Source organism: Arvicanthis niloticus, chromosome X (assembly GCF_011762505.2).
Source record: "Arvicanthis niloticus isolate mArvNil1 chromosome X, mArvNil1.pat.X, whole genome shotgun sequence".
In the NCBI taxonomy this organism is placed as follows: Eukaryota; Metazoa; Chordata; class Mammalia; order Rodentia; family Muridae; genus Arvicanthis; species Arvicanthis niloticus.
The window spans coordinates 46,328,009-46,345,703 of NC_047679.1; positions in this window are offsets into that span (position 1 = coordinate 46,328,009).

Below are 17,695 nucleotides of genomic sequence, written 5' to 3' on the forward strand. Positions count from 1 at the left end.
GTAAGAAGTTAAAACAGGAGGAAATAGGAATAGAGGTAGTAAAATATGGAGTGTGAGGGAGAGTGTAAGAACTAATAGAGACAATATTTTAGGATAGGTGCTGAAAAACAAAAGATAGCCATAAAAGCCTATGCAGATACAACAGAAGCAAAAAGTAAACAATGAAACCATTACAAGACAAAAGTGTGAGTCAGGAAGTAAAAATAAGAAAGCAAGGATATAAAATAAAAAATGAGAAGTAAATAGAAACTATTATAGTATCAGTCAGTGTTTCTTTCCTGTTGTGTTAAATGTGATTTTCCTAATCCCCTCAATTATCTTCTGTGGTTGGTTCTGCATGTGGAGAGATGGCTGCTAATCTTAGTAATTCAAACATGTTAGGTCAGTAAGTCCTCCCTGCTGACAAATGTTACTCTGCCACATTTACCTCTCTGTGTGAGTTTCCCCATTTGAGATCTACTGTATACCATTTACAATCTTGCATATAGAGTGGGAGAGATCACATTTTTTACATATGGGGCTTTCATTCTGTTATGTATGCAAAATATTCTCTACATTTGTATCTAAATCTTTCCATTAGGAGTCCCCTACCTTCCTAGGTCCCAAATGTTTTTCTTTCTTCTTTTTAAAATTACTTTATTTATTTACTTTCCAGCCATTGCTTCCTCCTAGTCACTGTATACAGTTCCTTACCCCATTCCCCTCCCTCTTCCCTCCTAAAGAATGCTTGACCTCTGCCCACGGGACATTCCCCTTCCTTGGTGCCTCAAGTCTCTTCTCCCATTGAATCCAGACCAACAGACCTATGCAATATTTGTGCCAGGGGTCTCAGTCTGGCCAGTACATGATCTTGGTTGGTGGTTCAGCCTCTGGGAGTTCCCTGGGGTCCAGGTTAGTTGAGACTGCTAGTCTTCCTATGGGGTCACCCTCCCCTTCAGTTCCTTCAATCCTTCCTCTAATTCCTCCATACAGGTGCCAAATGTTTTTCACCTATGCCCTAAAGATTTTGCCTGACAAGAATTTTTGTCTATCTGTTTGATAGACTTTGTCAAGTTCATCAAATTGCTCACGTCTTTTGTGTTGCTATCTAGTCAATAGTAGGGATGTTATTTAGAGTAGTCACAACAAGACATTCATAGAAAATCCTAGCTTTAGGTCCCTATGCTACACGTTTAGTCCAGTCATCACCACTGCCATGACACAGGGCACCACAATTTTTTCAGGTACCCATGGATAAGATGGAAAAGCATCTCACTAGTGACTACCATTGATTCATGTACTGTAATACATCCATATGTCAGCTCCAAGTTGCTCCTTACTGTTTGTCCTATGGAAGATTTTTCTATATAGCCACAGCTTATTTCTTTTTTGTTGTTGTTGTTTTTAGATTTGTGGTGTGTGTGTGTGTGTGTGTGTGTGTGTGTGTGTGTGTTGGTCTTCTTTGTTGTTTTGAGATGCTGCTGTTTTGCTTGAAGCAGGTATTTTTGTGTAACATTATATGATGTGGTTTTATTATATTGTCCAGACTGGTCATGAACTCAAGAGATTGGCCAGATTCCATTCCCTGAGTGTTGAAATTAAAGACAATGTCCACCACAGCTTATTTTTCGGCATTGCCCTTTGTTTTTCCCCACAGTTTTAAAACATCCATACTATCACACCATTTGTGTGTTTCTGATGTTCTGCTCTTTCTTTCTAACAGTTCTAACTTGATGCTTCTCTTTAGTTGATCACACACACAAAGGTAGCTTCATATGCCATCCTATCCAGAACTGTACTAGAATTTCAAATTCTTTACATGTAAATCTTTAGTATATAGCTCAGATACCATACCTCAAGCCCTTAGATTGTGGATATCAATGTGGTATTGAGTGTACATTATTCAGCTTCAAGAAAAAGAAATCTCTGACTTTGAATCTCTGAAGTGTTGTTTTGTCATCTAACCAGAGCCATTTATTTTGGCGGGAGTGTATTATTTTTTTTCTTTACTTTCCGCTAAATATCTAGTTTTCTTTGACATCGACTTTTGTAGATATCAATATGCTTTGGTCATCACTTATGACTGTAAATCTCTACTGCTCTTATGGGACTGGTAGTTCCTGAGTTTCTTCTAGACCTGGAATGTTATTCAAGAACCATCAATGCCACAAGTGAAGGTACTCTACCTCATTTTAAGTAAATTAGTAATGCAGAATAATAAAATAATAAGTTTCATTTAGCTTAATACATTTGAGTAAGTATAAAAAGAATAATGTATTAACCTACTATTTAAGAGCAATATACAAAGTAGAAAATGAATGTAGAAAGTCAGGAGCTTAAGTCTTCTTAATGAACAAAATAGTTTTTTTTTCTTTTTCTTTTGAATCAGTGAGGTCCCCAGAACTCTGAGGTAAAAAAGCCTTTTCAGTTCTTTATATATTTTGGATATTATCCCTCTACCAGAAGTATGCTTAGTAAAAAACCAAATAACCCAATTGAAAAATGGGGTATGGAGCTAAACAGAATATTCCCAAAAAAGGAATCTCGAATTGCCAAAAATCATTTAAAGAAGTGTTCAACATCCTTAGTCATTAAGAAAATGCAGATCAAAATGACTCTAAGATTCCACCATACACTAATAAAAATGGCAAAGGTAAAAAACTCAACTAACAGCATTCTTGAGGATATAGAGAAAGAATGCTCCTCCATAGCTGGTGGGATTGCAAACTGGTACAAACACTCAGGAAAACAATCTGGATGGTTCCTCAGAAAATTGTAAATAGTTCTCTGCCTGAAGATTAAGCTATACTACTCCTGGACATAGACCCAAAAGATGTTCCAACATATAATAAGGACAGGTACTGTGTTCATAGCAGCTTTATTTATAATAATCAGAAGCTAGAAACAATCCAAAAGTCCTTCAATAGAAGAATAGATACAGAAAGTGTGGTTCATTTACATAAATACTATTCAGCTATTAAAAATGAGGGTATCAAAATTTGCAGAAAAAAAGTTGGAAGTAGAAAATATTATCCTTAGTGAGGTAACCCAGACCCAAAAGGACATGCATGGTATGTACTCATTGATAAGTGGATATTAGCCAAAAAGTACAGAATACCCATGATATAGCTCACAGACCCCATGAAGTTTAATAAGAAGGAACGCTAACGTGAGGATGTTTCAATCCCACTTAGAAGGAGGAACAAAATAATCATGGGAAGCAGAGGAAGGGAGGAACCTGAGTGTGAGAAGCAAAGGGGAGGGGAAAAGGGGAACAGGATCATGTATGTGTGGAGTCAGGAGAGAAGCACGGAGGTCCAGAAAAATAAATGGAAGTATGCAGCCTTGATGGGTGGGATTTTGAGGATGCTCTAGAAATTCCAGGGACCTTGGATGTGAGAGACTCCCAGGACTCAATGTAAATAATCTTACACAAACTTTCTAACAGTGTGTGTGTGTGGGGGGGAATTTGTGGAATCTACCTCCAGTAGATAGACAGGGCTCCAAGTGCAGAAACATGGAAACCAAATTGCAGTCAAAAATTCTAACCCAGAATTGTTCTTGTCTAAAAGAAACACAGGGCCAAAAACAAAGAAGAGACTGAAGGAAAGGCTGTCCAGTGACAGGCCCAACATGGGATCCATCTCATGAGGGTTTGGGGGGGCACCAAGGCCAAACACTATTACTGATACTATGATGTGCTTACAGACACATCGTACAGACTCTCATTCCTCTGAGAGTCCCTACCAGCAGCTGACTGAGACAGAGGCAGGTACTTAAACCCAACCATTGAACTGAAGTCTGGAACATCTATGGTTGAATTAGGGGAAGGATTGAAGAATTTGAAGGGGAGGGTGACCCCATAGGAAGACCCACAGTCTCAACTAACCTGGACCCCAGGGAACTCGCAGAGACTGAACCACCAAACAAGAGCATACACTGTCTATACTGAGTCCTGACAGATATACAGCAGAAGATTGCCTCAGTGGGAGATGTGCCTATCCTTCAAGAGACTTGAGGCCCCAGGGAAGGAGGAATCCCTGTGGGTGGGGAGGGGGAGCACCCTCTCAGGGGTAAGAGGGGTGGGAATGGGATGAGAAACTGTGGGAGGGGGCTGGGAATGGGACAATGGCTAGAATGTTAATAAATAAAATAATTAATGAAAAAAGACAGAGAAAGAGAGAGAGAGAGAGAGAGAGAGAGAGAGAGAGAGAGAGAGAGAGAGAGAGAGAAGAGTATAAAGAAGGAAATAAAGAGAACAAGAAAAGCCTTTTCTTGGTCATCAGACCAATTACACAAAAGCAAGAAGGATAAAGGAGTTAGAGAACACTTGTTATAATACTTTTGCGATGCAAATCCATCTCCTCCAAGTCATCTCTTTCATTTAAAACTCTATAGTATGTGCAGCTTATTTCTTCACAGTTCAAAATGCTCACCTTCTTCAATATCATTTACTCTGTCCATCATTCTTCCATTTTTTTCAGAACAAACAATGCTCTTTGTTGACACCTACAAGCTACCTCATTATTCCCTACCATAAATATTAATCCTAATTGAAGAACTCCATCTCACCTTCTAGATCTTTGACTATTCTGGGAAAATTTGAGTATCTATCCAGTACACTAGGACACATCTATTATTAATGACCCCAGTCGTTTTTATAAACCATGCAATTAAAAAAGCTTTGTTACTAATTCCAAGAATAATACCTCCCAAATTGTGAAAATCCTACTTCTCATGCATTAGTTGACAAATGTGTCCTCTTTCCTTTGTTACTACTGATTCTTAACCAGAATGTCTTTCGCAGTGTAAAGTTGCTTAAAATTTGACATCAAGTCATTCACTCTACCCTTTCTCACACTCTCTCTTTTGAATGCAGAGGAACTGATTCAAAGACAAGAAATTGCTAGTTGCTAGGCAATCAGAGTGCCTGTTAGGATTTTGCATTAAGCACAATCATTTGTAACTGAAACACATCCTGGAAGTCATAGGATCTCCTAAGGTGAAATGTAGAGTTAGTACTGTGACAAGCCAAAAAACTGTTTGTATGCTGAAGTTATAAAGGAACAAACATTGAAACCTTTTCAGACATGGGCACTTTTCCAAAAGCATGGTGAAAATGACAAAAGTATGCATGAATAATAAACTCTATAAATAAAAGGTGAAAAACAAGAGCATACATGTTAGATGAATTTTCTATTCCTGTAAGGTTCTGTAAGATGTTCCATTTTTTTAGTTCACTGGGAAGTGCTTTTTTCTTTTTTCTATTAAACATTGGTTTATTTCAACTGGTGGAAGAAGGGTTTCTTCATTTTCTCCATTCATAATTTCTAACAAAGACACTAATTCTCTTTACTCTCACTATGCTTAGACATGTGAGGCACCAAGCTTGGTGACACACAGATGTCCTCAGTAATTTCCATGATAAAGTGGAAAAGCATATAGTTAGCCTTATGATTTTAACCTTACAATTCCTAAACAAATTTATTTTTTCCTATTAACTTCTAAAGCGATAGCATGACATTCATCATTTTAGTTATCTATAAAGCAGATCTATCTCAATCTTCCTAATGCTATGACTCTTTAATACAGTTCCTCATGTCATAGTGACCTCCAAGCATAAAATTATTTTTGTTGATACTTCATAACTGTAATTTTCCAGTTATAAACCATAATGTAAACATCTTATATGCAACCCTGCGAAAGTGTCATTTAACTCCCCAAAGGGGTTGCTACACACAAGTTGAGAACTATATCCATAGAGTAAAATGATCATGTTATACAAGCTTTACTTTAAACAAATAGACTTTAAATAATGGAATGCTTTGTAGTTTGCATATTTCTAATATATGAGATTGCTAAATTGAAGATAATGATATCAGCTCTAGTTCTTATTATTTGATTACTAATATTCATACTTTCATTAAATACAGAAATATATTCATATAATTTTATTAAGTATTGATGTTATAAAACTGACATACAAAAGGGGGACTTCAAAATAAGCTGTTTGGCGATGTGGGGTGATAGTTCAATGGGTAAAATTACTTCTGCACAAGCATGAGGATCTGACTTCAAACCATGAAACTCATGTAAGTTGCTAGGAGTAGTCATGTGTGCTTTTAACCTCAGCACTGTGGGATATCTGCGACAGATACATCCTGGAAGCATGTATGCCCCAGCCTATTTATAGGCTCAGTAATAGATTCTGTTTCAAGTGAATAAAAAAGTTGTTGATGGGTAGGAAACCTAAGATCCTTGTGTTGATTTCACCTGAACTTACACACATATACATGGGTGCACACACACAAGTAAATACATAAACACATGTCCTGTGGACCAGATTTAGTCTGGTATCTTTTTGTAAATAAAATTATATTGTAAATAAGACAGAGCCATTCTATGAATTGTTTGTGGCTACTTTAATGATAGGATAGTTGAACTGAGCCATTGCTTATGAATTGACATAAATAACATGCTACTGGTCTGTTCTTATACAGAAAAATATTAGTTTATATTTGATATAGAAAATGTGTCAGCTTCAAAAGTATACTATAAAGGCAGAAAATGCATGTAAGTTAAATTTTCATATGTTAATTCAATTATACACATGACACTCCACTTCTACTAGAGAAAATCTGAAATGATTTTTTCTCTTTGTAAATCCATTTTACACAGAGAAGAATTAACTGGTAGTCTTACATAGAATGTATCTTTAATAAAAATGATTTCAAGAGATGATACTTTTGTATCCAGGATGAATAAAGTTATCAAAAGAAAAGAATCAGTTTAAAGAAATGTAATTCATTGGGGAAAATAAGAAATAGAAGAATGAGGTTGTATTTAAAGGTGCCAGATGTCTTTAAAGAACTTAATAATAAACCAACAATGATCTAAAATTCAAATGGACTGATGAGTTGAATAGAAAGTAGGCTAGGGTATTAGAAAAGAGTACAAAGATATTTTAGGATTAAAATTAGGATAAACATATTTAAAAATATGAGGTTGGAGAATTGAAGAAACAGTGAAATATCAAGTTTATGTTTCTAACATCAAAAATAGCATAAAACAAATATAGCAATCTGTAAAAAAATACATTAGCATGATGGCAAATATAACACACAATCATATATGATTAAATTTTATAAGCATGAATTTTATAATAGCCTAGTACTTGTTTTCTTTACCTTCAGACTCATTCTTCTCCAATGTCCAATTTGCTATTTCATTTGTTATCAGTCTGCCTGTCAGAACCTTCAATGACTTACCATTCACGAACCATTCATTAGAGCTGAAAGTACCACAAAGTGTCATGAATTGTGTGCTGAGCATATCTTCCTGATGAGTTGTGCAGTTGAGACTCATAGAATGAAATCTTCTGTGTGCTGTAACTCAACAACAGATATTAGTTAAATTCTAAGCACAGTGACAAACATACCCATAGTTTGCTGCAGTGTGGACATGAATGACTGTAAACACAACCTCCATACTGTTTTCATAATGGCACTACTGACAGGTTTTGTTTTCTCTCATCTTTGTTCAAAACTCCTTACCTATTCTCCTTTTTAGGAGCCATTCTAATATGTGTGAAGTTATAACACACTTGTTATTTGTTTTGTAATTCTCAGCTGATTTTAATGAGTTTGAGCATATTTTCACATGCTTATTGATACTTTCTTGGCATTCTTGATAAATTAATGTAATTCCTTGACTTACAACAGACAGAAAACAACTAAGATTAAAGGTTTAACTATAAGATTTCAATCTGTTTGAGTCCTAGAAAAAAATTAAAGAAATAATCTTGATGGCACTGATTTTGACAACATTCGTGGAAGTTGAAAATCAAAAGTACCAATAACTGAAGTAAAAGTAAACAATGAGAAACTACATCAAACTAAAATATTTCTAGTAATGAAAGAAAAGTTCCAACATAATTAAAATGGAACCAATAAGCAAAAGGAATGTAAATTGGCATGACCATTGTAAAAACTACATGAAGATATTTTTTATAAGATTAAAAATCAAACTACCCTTTTAATCCACTTATCCTTTTCTGGTATTAATATGAAACAATTTAATTGGGATCTCAAATCTTCCACTCTGATGTTTGAGGGAACATCATTCAAAATGGGAAGAAGCATTAATGGAGTAATTAAAAATTAAACTATATTATACACATGTAATTGGATATTATTTAGCATTAAAAGGGAAGGAAGTCAAGCCTGGAGGGATAGATTAACGATTATTAAACCATCTTGTAGAGGACCTGAGTTTGATTCCCAGTGTCCACATAGGGGGTTCACAACTCCAGTTCCATGGGATCCCAACACTTTTGTGGGCAGTGCATTTAATGTGCATCACCTCATACTCAGACACAGATATACACACACAATTAAAAAATAAAGTGCACCACCTCACACTCAGACACAGAAATACACACACAATTAAAAAATAAAATAAGGCGAGAGAAATGATTCAACAGTTAATAGCATTTGCTGCTCTCAAGTCAAATTGCCCCAGACCACTTGGCAGGTCTGGGAACAATAACCTATTACAAAGTTATTTACAAAGTTACAAAGATCTGACTCCCTCTTCTGGCCTCTGTAGGTACTGCAAGCACATGGTTCATAGGAATTCAGTCGAAACACTCACATATAAAGTAAAAATAAATTAATTTTGGATAGAGGTGGACGTTGAGAATCTGAGAGTAGTTAGTGAATGGGAAAATATAATTGGAATATACTATATAAAATTCTTAAATGATAAATTAAAACATACATATGGGAATTAAAGAAAACAGTAAAATTTAAAAAAAATAAAGGAAGTTCTTCTATTTTTAATAACATAAACAATAAAAGTTTCTGTGCCAAATGAAATAAGCCAGAATAAAGATGAATAATACACAATTTCATTTGATACATGCAATGTAAGATACAGAGTAAAAAGCTTGTTATTGGAGTCTATGGGATGGGTGTTATACTTAAGAGATAAATTTTGTTATTGAAAATGAGTTCAAGATGAAGTTCTGTTCTGATGTGGAGCACTGTGTTAATTGTATTTATTTATTTATTTATTTATTTATATAACTCTTAAGTTCATATAGTGAAACCTAAAGTCGAAAGTGATTGTTTTAGGAAGTAGTACCTTAGAGAGGTGCTTGCATTTGAAAATGGGTCTCTCAAAATGAAGTCAGTGTTCTCAAAGGCCTTGCAAAGTTCATTAGGATATTACTCCATGTAATGTACAAGGTGGAAAAAATAGGAAATGATGATATGGAAATTTCTTTACCTTTAGTATTCCCAGCCTCTAAAACAGTGAATAAATTTCTGTTGTTTGTGTACAACTGAGACTATGATGACTTCTTTATCATAGCATAAACTGTACTCATAACAAATATAGGTAGTACTACTTTACCATATATTTGATATATGAAAGTGGAGAAACTGAGATTTTAATTAAAGAAGGATAGGTATCATAATAGGATATCTGGAATTTGAAAAAAAAAAAAGAGCCTAAGATTTAGATTCCTGTCTGAAACCCACTTCCTTGTCCTTGGTCAATGTCAGATTCCTGCCAAGCAGCCCATTTCATTGTCCTTGGCCAATGTCAGATTCGTGCCAAGCAGCCCATTTCCTTGTCCTTGGCCAGTGTCAGATTCTTGCCAAGCAACCCCCAAACCTCTCTGCCTGTTCTTTTTTTCCATAAACAAGACTGAACCTGTCTTAGGTCATTCTGACAAGAATGCCTTCCTTACCTGTGGTGGAATATACATTATCAAAAGCAATGCACTTATGTCTTAGGTTGGTAAGGCTCTGTGCAGAGTCTTACCCATCCTTGGCTTGCCAGCCTATTGAAATAACTGTCTCAGGTTCCATTTTCAGGTTCAAGCCATGTACTGTGGATGCCAACATGTTGATGTTGTTAAAGACAAGCTTTAACACAATGAGAAGGCATAAAATATTCCCAGGACAAAAATGGTTAGCATGATCAAGCTATATATGCCATTTTTGAAGCTTGACCAAAATGGAAATACTGACCTCAGGCCATGGGTAATTTTATCAGCAGTATCTGCTGCATCAAAGCTCAAGAGAGCAGCATTCTTTAAATTTATAAGCTCACTATGCAAAGTTAAAACATCCATAGAGGTGTTAGAGTTATGCCAAATACACTGCAAGTGTCTTTAAACATTTTTCTAATTATAATGACTATCACTGTAAATTTTAGAACTAACACAAATCTACTGGTATTAGACATTTAAACACTGACCCTGCTTCCAATAATTTGCATAGAATAAAGAGCATATCTAAATCCTCTTGTATATTCAATACATTAGTAACAATTTTTTGTTAAATGATTAGCAAAAGTAGTCATCTTAATTTTGTGTGTCAAAGCAATTGCAGAAGCAGTGGTGCTAGCAATTAATGTAATTAAACTTTGTTATACCAGCAATAATCAAGCCCACTACCCTCTTGCTTCTTCTTGAAACCTGACTCACTTCTTCCAGTACTTGCAAGGCTCTGTAATACTCAGGGCAATTAAACAAAAGCTGGTTGATAGACCTCTGTAACAGACAAGCCAGATTTCAACACACGAACACACTTAGAAAGTGTAAAATCAATGCAACTTACATTAAATACTGTAGAAGAAACAAAAGTAGTAATTTCAGGCAGAAATCTAAATATTAGACTAGAACAAAGAAGTAATTTCAGGCAGGAATCTAAATCTTAGGCTAGAACAAATAAGTAGGCTTCAGACATGAAAATGACTTTGGGCTAGGACAGGGAAATGGGTTCAGATATTTTGGTCATCCTGATAAGCCCTTAAAAACAGTGATCAGGGGAGTGCTCACAGAACTTTGTTTATTGCATGTTCTTTAGCTATTTGTGTTTATTTTCTTGCTTATTCCTTGACTATTTGCATCTATTATATAGCTAGTTCCTCAACCTAAAACTGACCTTAATACTTGCATCTAATTAAAATGATATAAAAGCAAAAAGGAGGAGGAGGGATGGGATAGTGGGTTTCTGGGGAGGGGAAAGGGGATGATATCTAAAATGTAAATAAATAAAATATGCAATATAAAAATGTAAAAAAAGGAAAAATTAGGACAATTATGTCAGCTTCTCTTTCCTCCTTTTTTTGAGACAATATTCCTGTCTATTACAAAACTTTACTGTGCTTTTTTTCCTTGCCATTCTCAGACCCCTTTCCATGTTTTAATTAGAATGGAATGGTGGCCATGAACCAATTTTAGTCAATATTTAAATATTTAAAGATTAAAATGATATAGCATGATGGCACATGCTTTTAATCTAAGCACTAGAAAGACAGAGTCAGATTGAGTTCTATGAATTCAAAGCCAGCCTTGTCTACAAGTGAGTTTCAGGCCACCCAGCACTACAGGGTGAAACCATATTTTAAAAGCTAATTTTAATTTATCATGATGATATGGAAATAGGGTGATTCATTTTAAATTCTATTTTAATAACAAGCAGCTGAGAAGATCTGTATTTGCTGTAACATGAAAATTAAAAAAAAAACTTTTTTTCAAAGGTGAGTTTAAAATGTTGTCTGGACACATACTTATATATGTACAGCAAAAAATTCTTGTGGTAATCATTAGAATTACACTGTAAATGTGTTTATACTATACTATAGTCACTTTATCTTGCATGGCCTAAGAATAACTCTATCCTGTGCCTTCTAAGAATATTTACATTCTTGTATGTAATACTCGTAATATTACACCCAATGAACTCAACAGTAATACTATTATATTCAATGGAGTCTCTATCCAAAATCTCTAAAATTATCCTAAATGTCCTACATTAGATAGGTTTTTTGGGAATGCATTTTCCTGCATTTCATTTTCATACTACTTCCAACAACTTTACTTTCAAAACTTTATATTCTTTCTTCTGTCTTTCATTATGGTAATATTTTAAACTATCCAAATCAGTTACCCTTAGGATGCCAAATATTCTGATTCATGTGAGGATTTCCTAATTATTAGGCTCATGTGAATGTTATTTTACATGAATTTTATACCTATAATATTAGTATTTTATATTCAAACAAATGAAAATGTACATATTGCACACAATGTACCCTATCCTGTTTGTGGACATATTGTTTGAGGAATTGAAATGGTATTTTATACCTGTCTTTATTAGAGAGATTTTTCCCATTTCTTATTATCAACAAGCATCTTGTGGTTTCTCATACAATGAAAACATAAGGTATAGTCTTTCTATGGCATTTCACAATGTATTATTACACTTACATTTATTAGCTAACATTTGCCACAAACAGCTTTCTGTTATATCTGTTTTGAATATTAATAATACAAGTTTAGTAGTTATTTTGATGTTCAATATAAATTTATATGTATTTCTTAAAACATTAGAAAAATTCATTTTTGCAGTTAAAAACTGCCTATTGCTTTAGTACTACCTGTAGTAATGAAAATGATAAATGTAACATATTTCTTCATTTAATGCAGGAAAATGCATAAATTAAAAAAGTATTTAGTTACTTTATATACAATAAACTATTCTTGACAAACCAAGCATCCAGCACCTGTGTCTCAGCTATTCTCAGCTGTGTTTCTGCAATTTATAATTCTGACAAAGTTATAGCCTCTTAATGAGGGCTAATTATAAAGGGAGAAATTGTCACAGAGCACTTGAGAAGACTACTAATGTTCTTGAGTGGTATTAGGTTATGAGTAATGGTGATTTATCACTTGACATGGTGCTAATAAACCATTTCTCACTAAGACCCTGAGAATTTGTTTTCATTTATATAAAGTACAATATTTTTAATTGGCCATGTCTTTAATCACTGATTAGCAATCCACACTATCAAGTGGAAATCGTGTTTAAGATTGATGCTGCATGCTGTACTATGTTTAATCTTTAGTTTTCTCTGGTGACTAAAGTTGGCTATTTCACCAATTCAGTGCAGAAAACAAACAAAACAAAACCTACATTCTTCATTCTTCCTCTTCTTTGATATCGAGTGCATTATGTAACCCAGACTGAACTCAAAGTCTTTATCCTCCAACCTCTATCTCTATGTGCAGGGATTACAGACACACATCATCATACTTAAGTCCAAGAAATTCTTCATCATTATAAATATCATATAACTTGGTATGCTGTATAATTATATTGAATATTTACTCTCATATACTTAGCTAACTGAATATACATTTGCCACTTGTGAATTAATATTTCAAGGAAATAAAATTATTTTCCTGTTCCAGCTTCATATGAAGAAATCATCGAAATTCAATACATAGTTATATAAGAAAATGGATGAAGGATTAAAGAAGGAGAACAAACTGTATACTATAGCATTATAGTTTCTAAGAAAGATGTCCCTTCAAGGAAGTAGGTAGGCTTCAGGCAGGAATCTGACATTAGGCTAGAACAAAGGAGTAATTTCAGGTAGGACTCTAAATCTTAGGCTAAAACAAAGAAGTAATTTCAGACAGGAATCTAAATTTTAAGATAGAACAAATAAGTAGGCTTCAGACATGAAACTGACCTTGGGCTAGGACAGGGAAATTGACTGAGATATTTCAGTCATCCCAATAAGCCCTTAGAAACAGTGATCTCGAGAGTGTTCACGGAATTGTGTTTAAGGCTTTGCTTGTTCTTTGACTATTTGTGTTTATTGTCTTGCTTGTTCCTTGACTATTTACATCTATTGTATTGCTAGACCCTCAACTTAAAACTGACCTTAATACATGCATGTAATTAAAATGGTATAAAAGCATAAAGGAGGAGGTGGTGGCAAGGGGGTTCTAGGGAGGGGAAATGGAGAATGAGGATGATATCTGTATTGTAAATAAATAAGATATCGAATAAAAAATTTTAAAAAAGAAAGATGTCCCTTTTATTCTTGGCTAATCCTGTCTCATAGCCAGAGAGCTAGACACCCTTTCCTCATGACTTTGTTGTAAAGCCTTTCTGTCACAAAGCTAAAGTGATCAGTCTAGTAGATGTTGTAGGAGATATGTCAGATAGTCACATATATAGTACCTTAGCCCAGTGTAAAAGGGATAAGGTGTGGATACAGTCTATGTAAAAAAATAATCACTCAATTTTTCCTAAGTACAGAGAATATTAGTCAAATACATAATATACATACCAAACTAGAGTTAGGACATTCACTGCTGGGAATTAGCCTTTGTGAACAATTAAATCTTATTAATAGAATAGTTTCATAGCACTCTTTGCTACTTGATATGACTGCTGGTATTTGAATAGTTCTGCTCATTTTGTTTGCTGATTTATTCATTGGTACTATCTTTTATTGTTTCAGGAAGACAAGTATTTTTTACTGCTATGTTACCAATAATCAAAAAAGTAGTCTGTGAAGGAATGAATATTTAATTAACATTTTTATGTGAAACATATCCATGACCTATTTTGGGTAGATTTAGGAGTGTGAAGGATCACTTCTGCTCTTCCTAGCAATCATTTATCTGAAGCAGAACAAAAATGATTTCTCCATAGAGAAATGGACAGCAAACAGTATTTGAGACATGCTTATGAATATGAACTAGAGATCAAGCTGGCATCAAGGAATTCTCCATGTCTATTCTGATCATTTCACATTGTTCCCTATTCTTTCAACTCCAAACTTTAACATATTAAACGAACTGGCATATTTCCCATTATATCCATTATTTTCATATTCTGTATGTATGTAAGGAAGCATGAGGTACAGATTTTTACTCTACAAAACTTATTATTTACTTAGATCAACAATTTGTTCTATGGGAAATGTGTCTTACTGTTATTAAGCCAGTGAAAGAAGGCATTTACATCTTTCTCCTGCAGCACAGTCTGATAAGGTTGTATAGAAATAAATTCACTTCTATTATTATAAACTTCAACTGGTACATTGTTGTATATTTACTATAGCTTTTATTACACCATGGACAAGTTGGTCATCAAACACAGACCACAGTAGGAACCGCAGAGAAATATTACTCATGGTACTATGAAAGTGAGAAAGCCTCTCTGGAAATTCAGTACTAGGGGATAGGTAATAGAACTACTTGTAGAAACTAAACCCTGGATATTCCCCTACATGCGGCAGAGGCAAAGGTAAAGTGTAAGAACTTATCTGCCCCTGGCAGGGTCTTCTTTCTTGTGGGTTCTTGAGGCAGGAGATGGGTAAGAGCATTGGCAGAGGGTAAGACTTTTGTCTTATGAGATATTTAGGGTTGCTGTATGATAATTAAAATTTTACTTATCAAAGTCTAAAATATTTGCTACTGTGATTTAACCTGCTGGCTCTTTTCTTCTGAGGCCAGAAACTGCAGTCTCTGGCCTTTAGCACTCCATCCAAAACAGCAGGAGACTAAGTAAAGGATTAATTGCTTAGAGCCTTTCCCCTTTTGTTCAGATGCCTCTTGCTTGTCAGGCTAGGGGGAAGTTTGGAGCAATAAACTTCTATTGAACCAGGAGAAGAGAATAAGGCTCACAGAAAGAAAAACTTTTACATAAGTAAATATGCATAAACACATCAATTCATATACAGATGTATGCATGCACATTTATACATTTCCATTCATAATCAGTTGGGCCTAACTCTCATACATTTTCACAATTACATACTTACACACACACACACATCCATACTTACATATGCATTTGGAGCAAAAGACCAAGCTCCATTGCAGAAAGAACTCACTCATACTGGATGAAAAATGAGCTCCTATCTTTATTGCATAAAGAAAAAAAGCTTCTACCCTTTTAATGCTAAACGAATTAAACCCAAGTTTGTAAGAAGAAAACTTGGTTCCTTTTAATGATACTAAGCATGCCTTGTTATTTAAAAAGGACCTGTTCAGTCCCATGGTAAGAAGAAAACTGCCTGTTCCTTCTGCTCTCTGCAGCTTTTTCTTTTTCTTCTTTCCTCAGTTCTGTTCTAAATGTTCTGTTCAGATTTGTCTAAAAAGGGTTTTGTCTAAAAAGTTCTCCTCACTTCAGTTCTGACTCTTTGTCCTCAGCACTTATACATCTTTCAGAATACACAATCATATGGTAAAAAGTTCATCACAAGTTTACATAAATTCAAATCATAAATTGAAATAGAAGTTTACAACAGAGAATATTTACATGCATATCCATTAGGAGTAATTGTCTAAACACTCATCAACTCTGAGAGCACCACAGGTTCATTGAATGCTAAAAACCATAACTAAGTTATTACTGAAGTTTAGTGTAGACAGTCCAAGTCAATATTTTATCATCTGTCCTAGCACCTATAATAAATCATTTGTTCTCTTCTTATGACCTCTGGTTAATGGTTTTATGACATCTTGGAATATGCACTGAATAATAGAAAGTCTGGTTACCATCTAAGAGGCAATTAACTGGTGACACGTGGGAGACTGGCAGAGTTCTCATTGCAGTTTTGACTATCAGAAAGGACCTAATAGCAGTCCCACTATAAAAGAACTTAATAAATACTGATATGACTTTAGAAATTCTTATAAGATCATCATCAAAAATTAAAAAGTCATCTATTTGTCTATATAGCATCATAATAAGATTTATATAAGATTTATAGATCTGCAGAGATCTGCTTAAAAGAGCTTAAACATACACTCATGTATGTTTAATAATAACAGAAAAAGCATATTAATAGTAGGAATCTTTTATGAAATAATTTTTTTCTGAGCCTTGCCTACTGTAGTTCTATCATAGATTTTAATCTAAGATGGTCATCTCAGGAAGATCACATGGTGTTTATTAGTTTGTCCTATGATGGCTCCTGACACTTATCTACATAGTAAATTTGTGGACAGCCTGGGCTACAGGAAATTTTGTCTAAAATAATAATGTAAACAGCTCTTGAGATGCCTTCTCTCAGGTATACTTTTGATGCTTCATTTTCATTATTATTCCCATTTGCTTTTGACATGATTCCTGATATAAAATTATAGAAATACATACTTAAAACATTAAAAAGTTTGTTTTTTGAGAAAATCAACAAGATTGACTAACCCTTAGCCAAAATTAGTAAAAAGAAATAGATAGATAAATAGATAGATAGATAGATAGATAGATAGATATAGATAGATAGATAAATAGATATAGATAATGATAAAAAGAAATTAATACAAGTTAATAAAATTAGAGATTTAAAGTTATATATTAATGTAGACACTGAAGAAATCTAGAGAATCATAAGGATGTAATTTAGAAACCTATACACTACCAAACTGGAAATTCTAAACAAAATGAATGAATATCTTGGTGTATATGTGCTACCAAAGTTAAATCAGGATTAAATAAACAATTTAAGCAAATACATAACCCCTGGTGAAATACAAGCAATTATTTAAAACATCTCCCAACAAAAGGAAGCCCAGTTGCAGGTGGATTCAGTTAAAGATTCTATACGGGCTTCTAAGTTCAATAAAGAACTAATTTTAATATTCTTCAAACTATTATGAAAAATAGAAAATTGTGAAACATTTTACAAAGCCACAATTACCCTTATTCTAAACCACAAAAAGACAACCTCTCAAAAGTATAGACCAATACCCCCTATAAATATAGATGTAAATACTCTTTGTTTCTTTTTATTTATTTATTTTTTAACACTTCAGATTTTATTGCTCCCTCCTGGTCCACCCTCCCGACTGTTCCACATTTCATACTTCCTTCACTCCCCTGTCTCCCCAAGG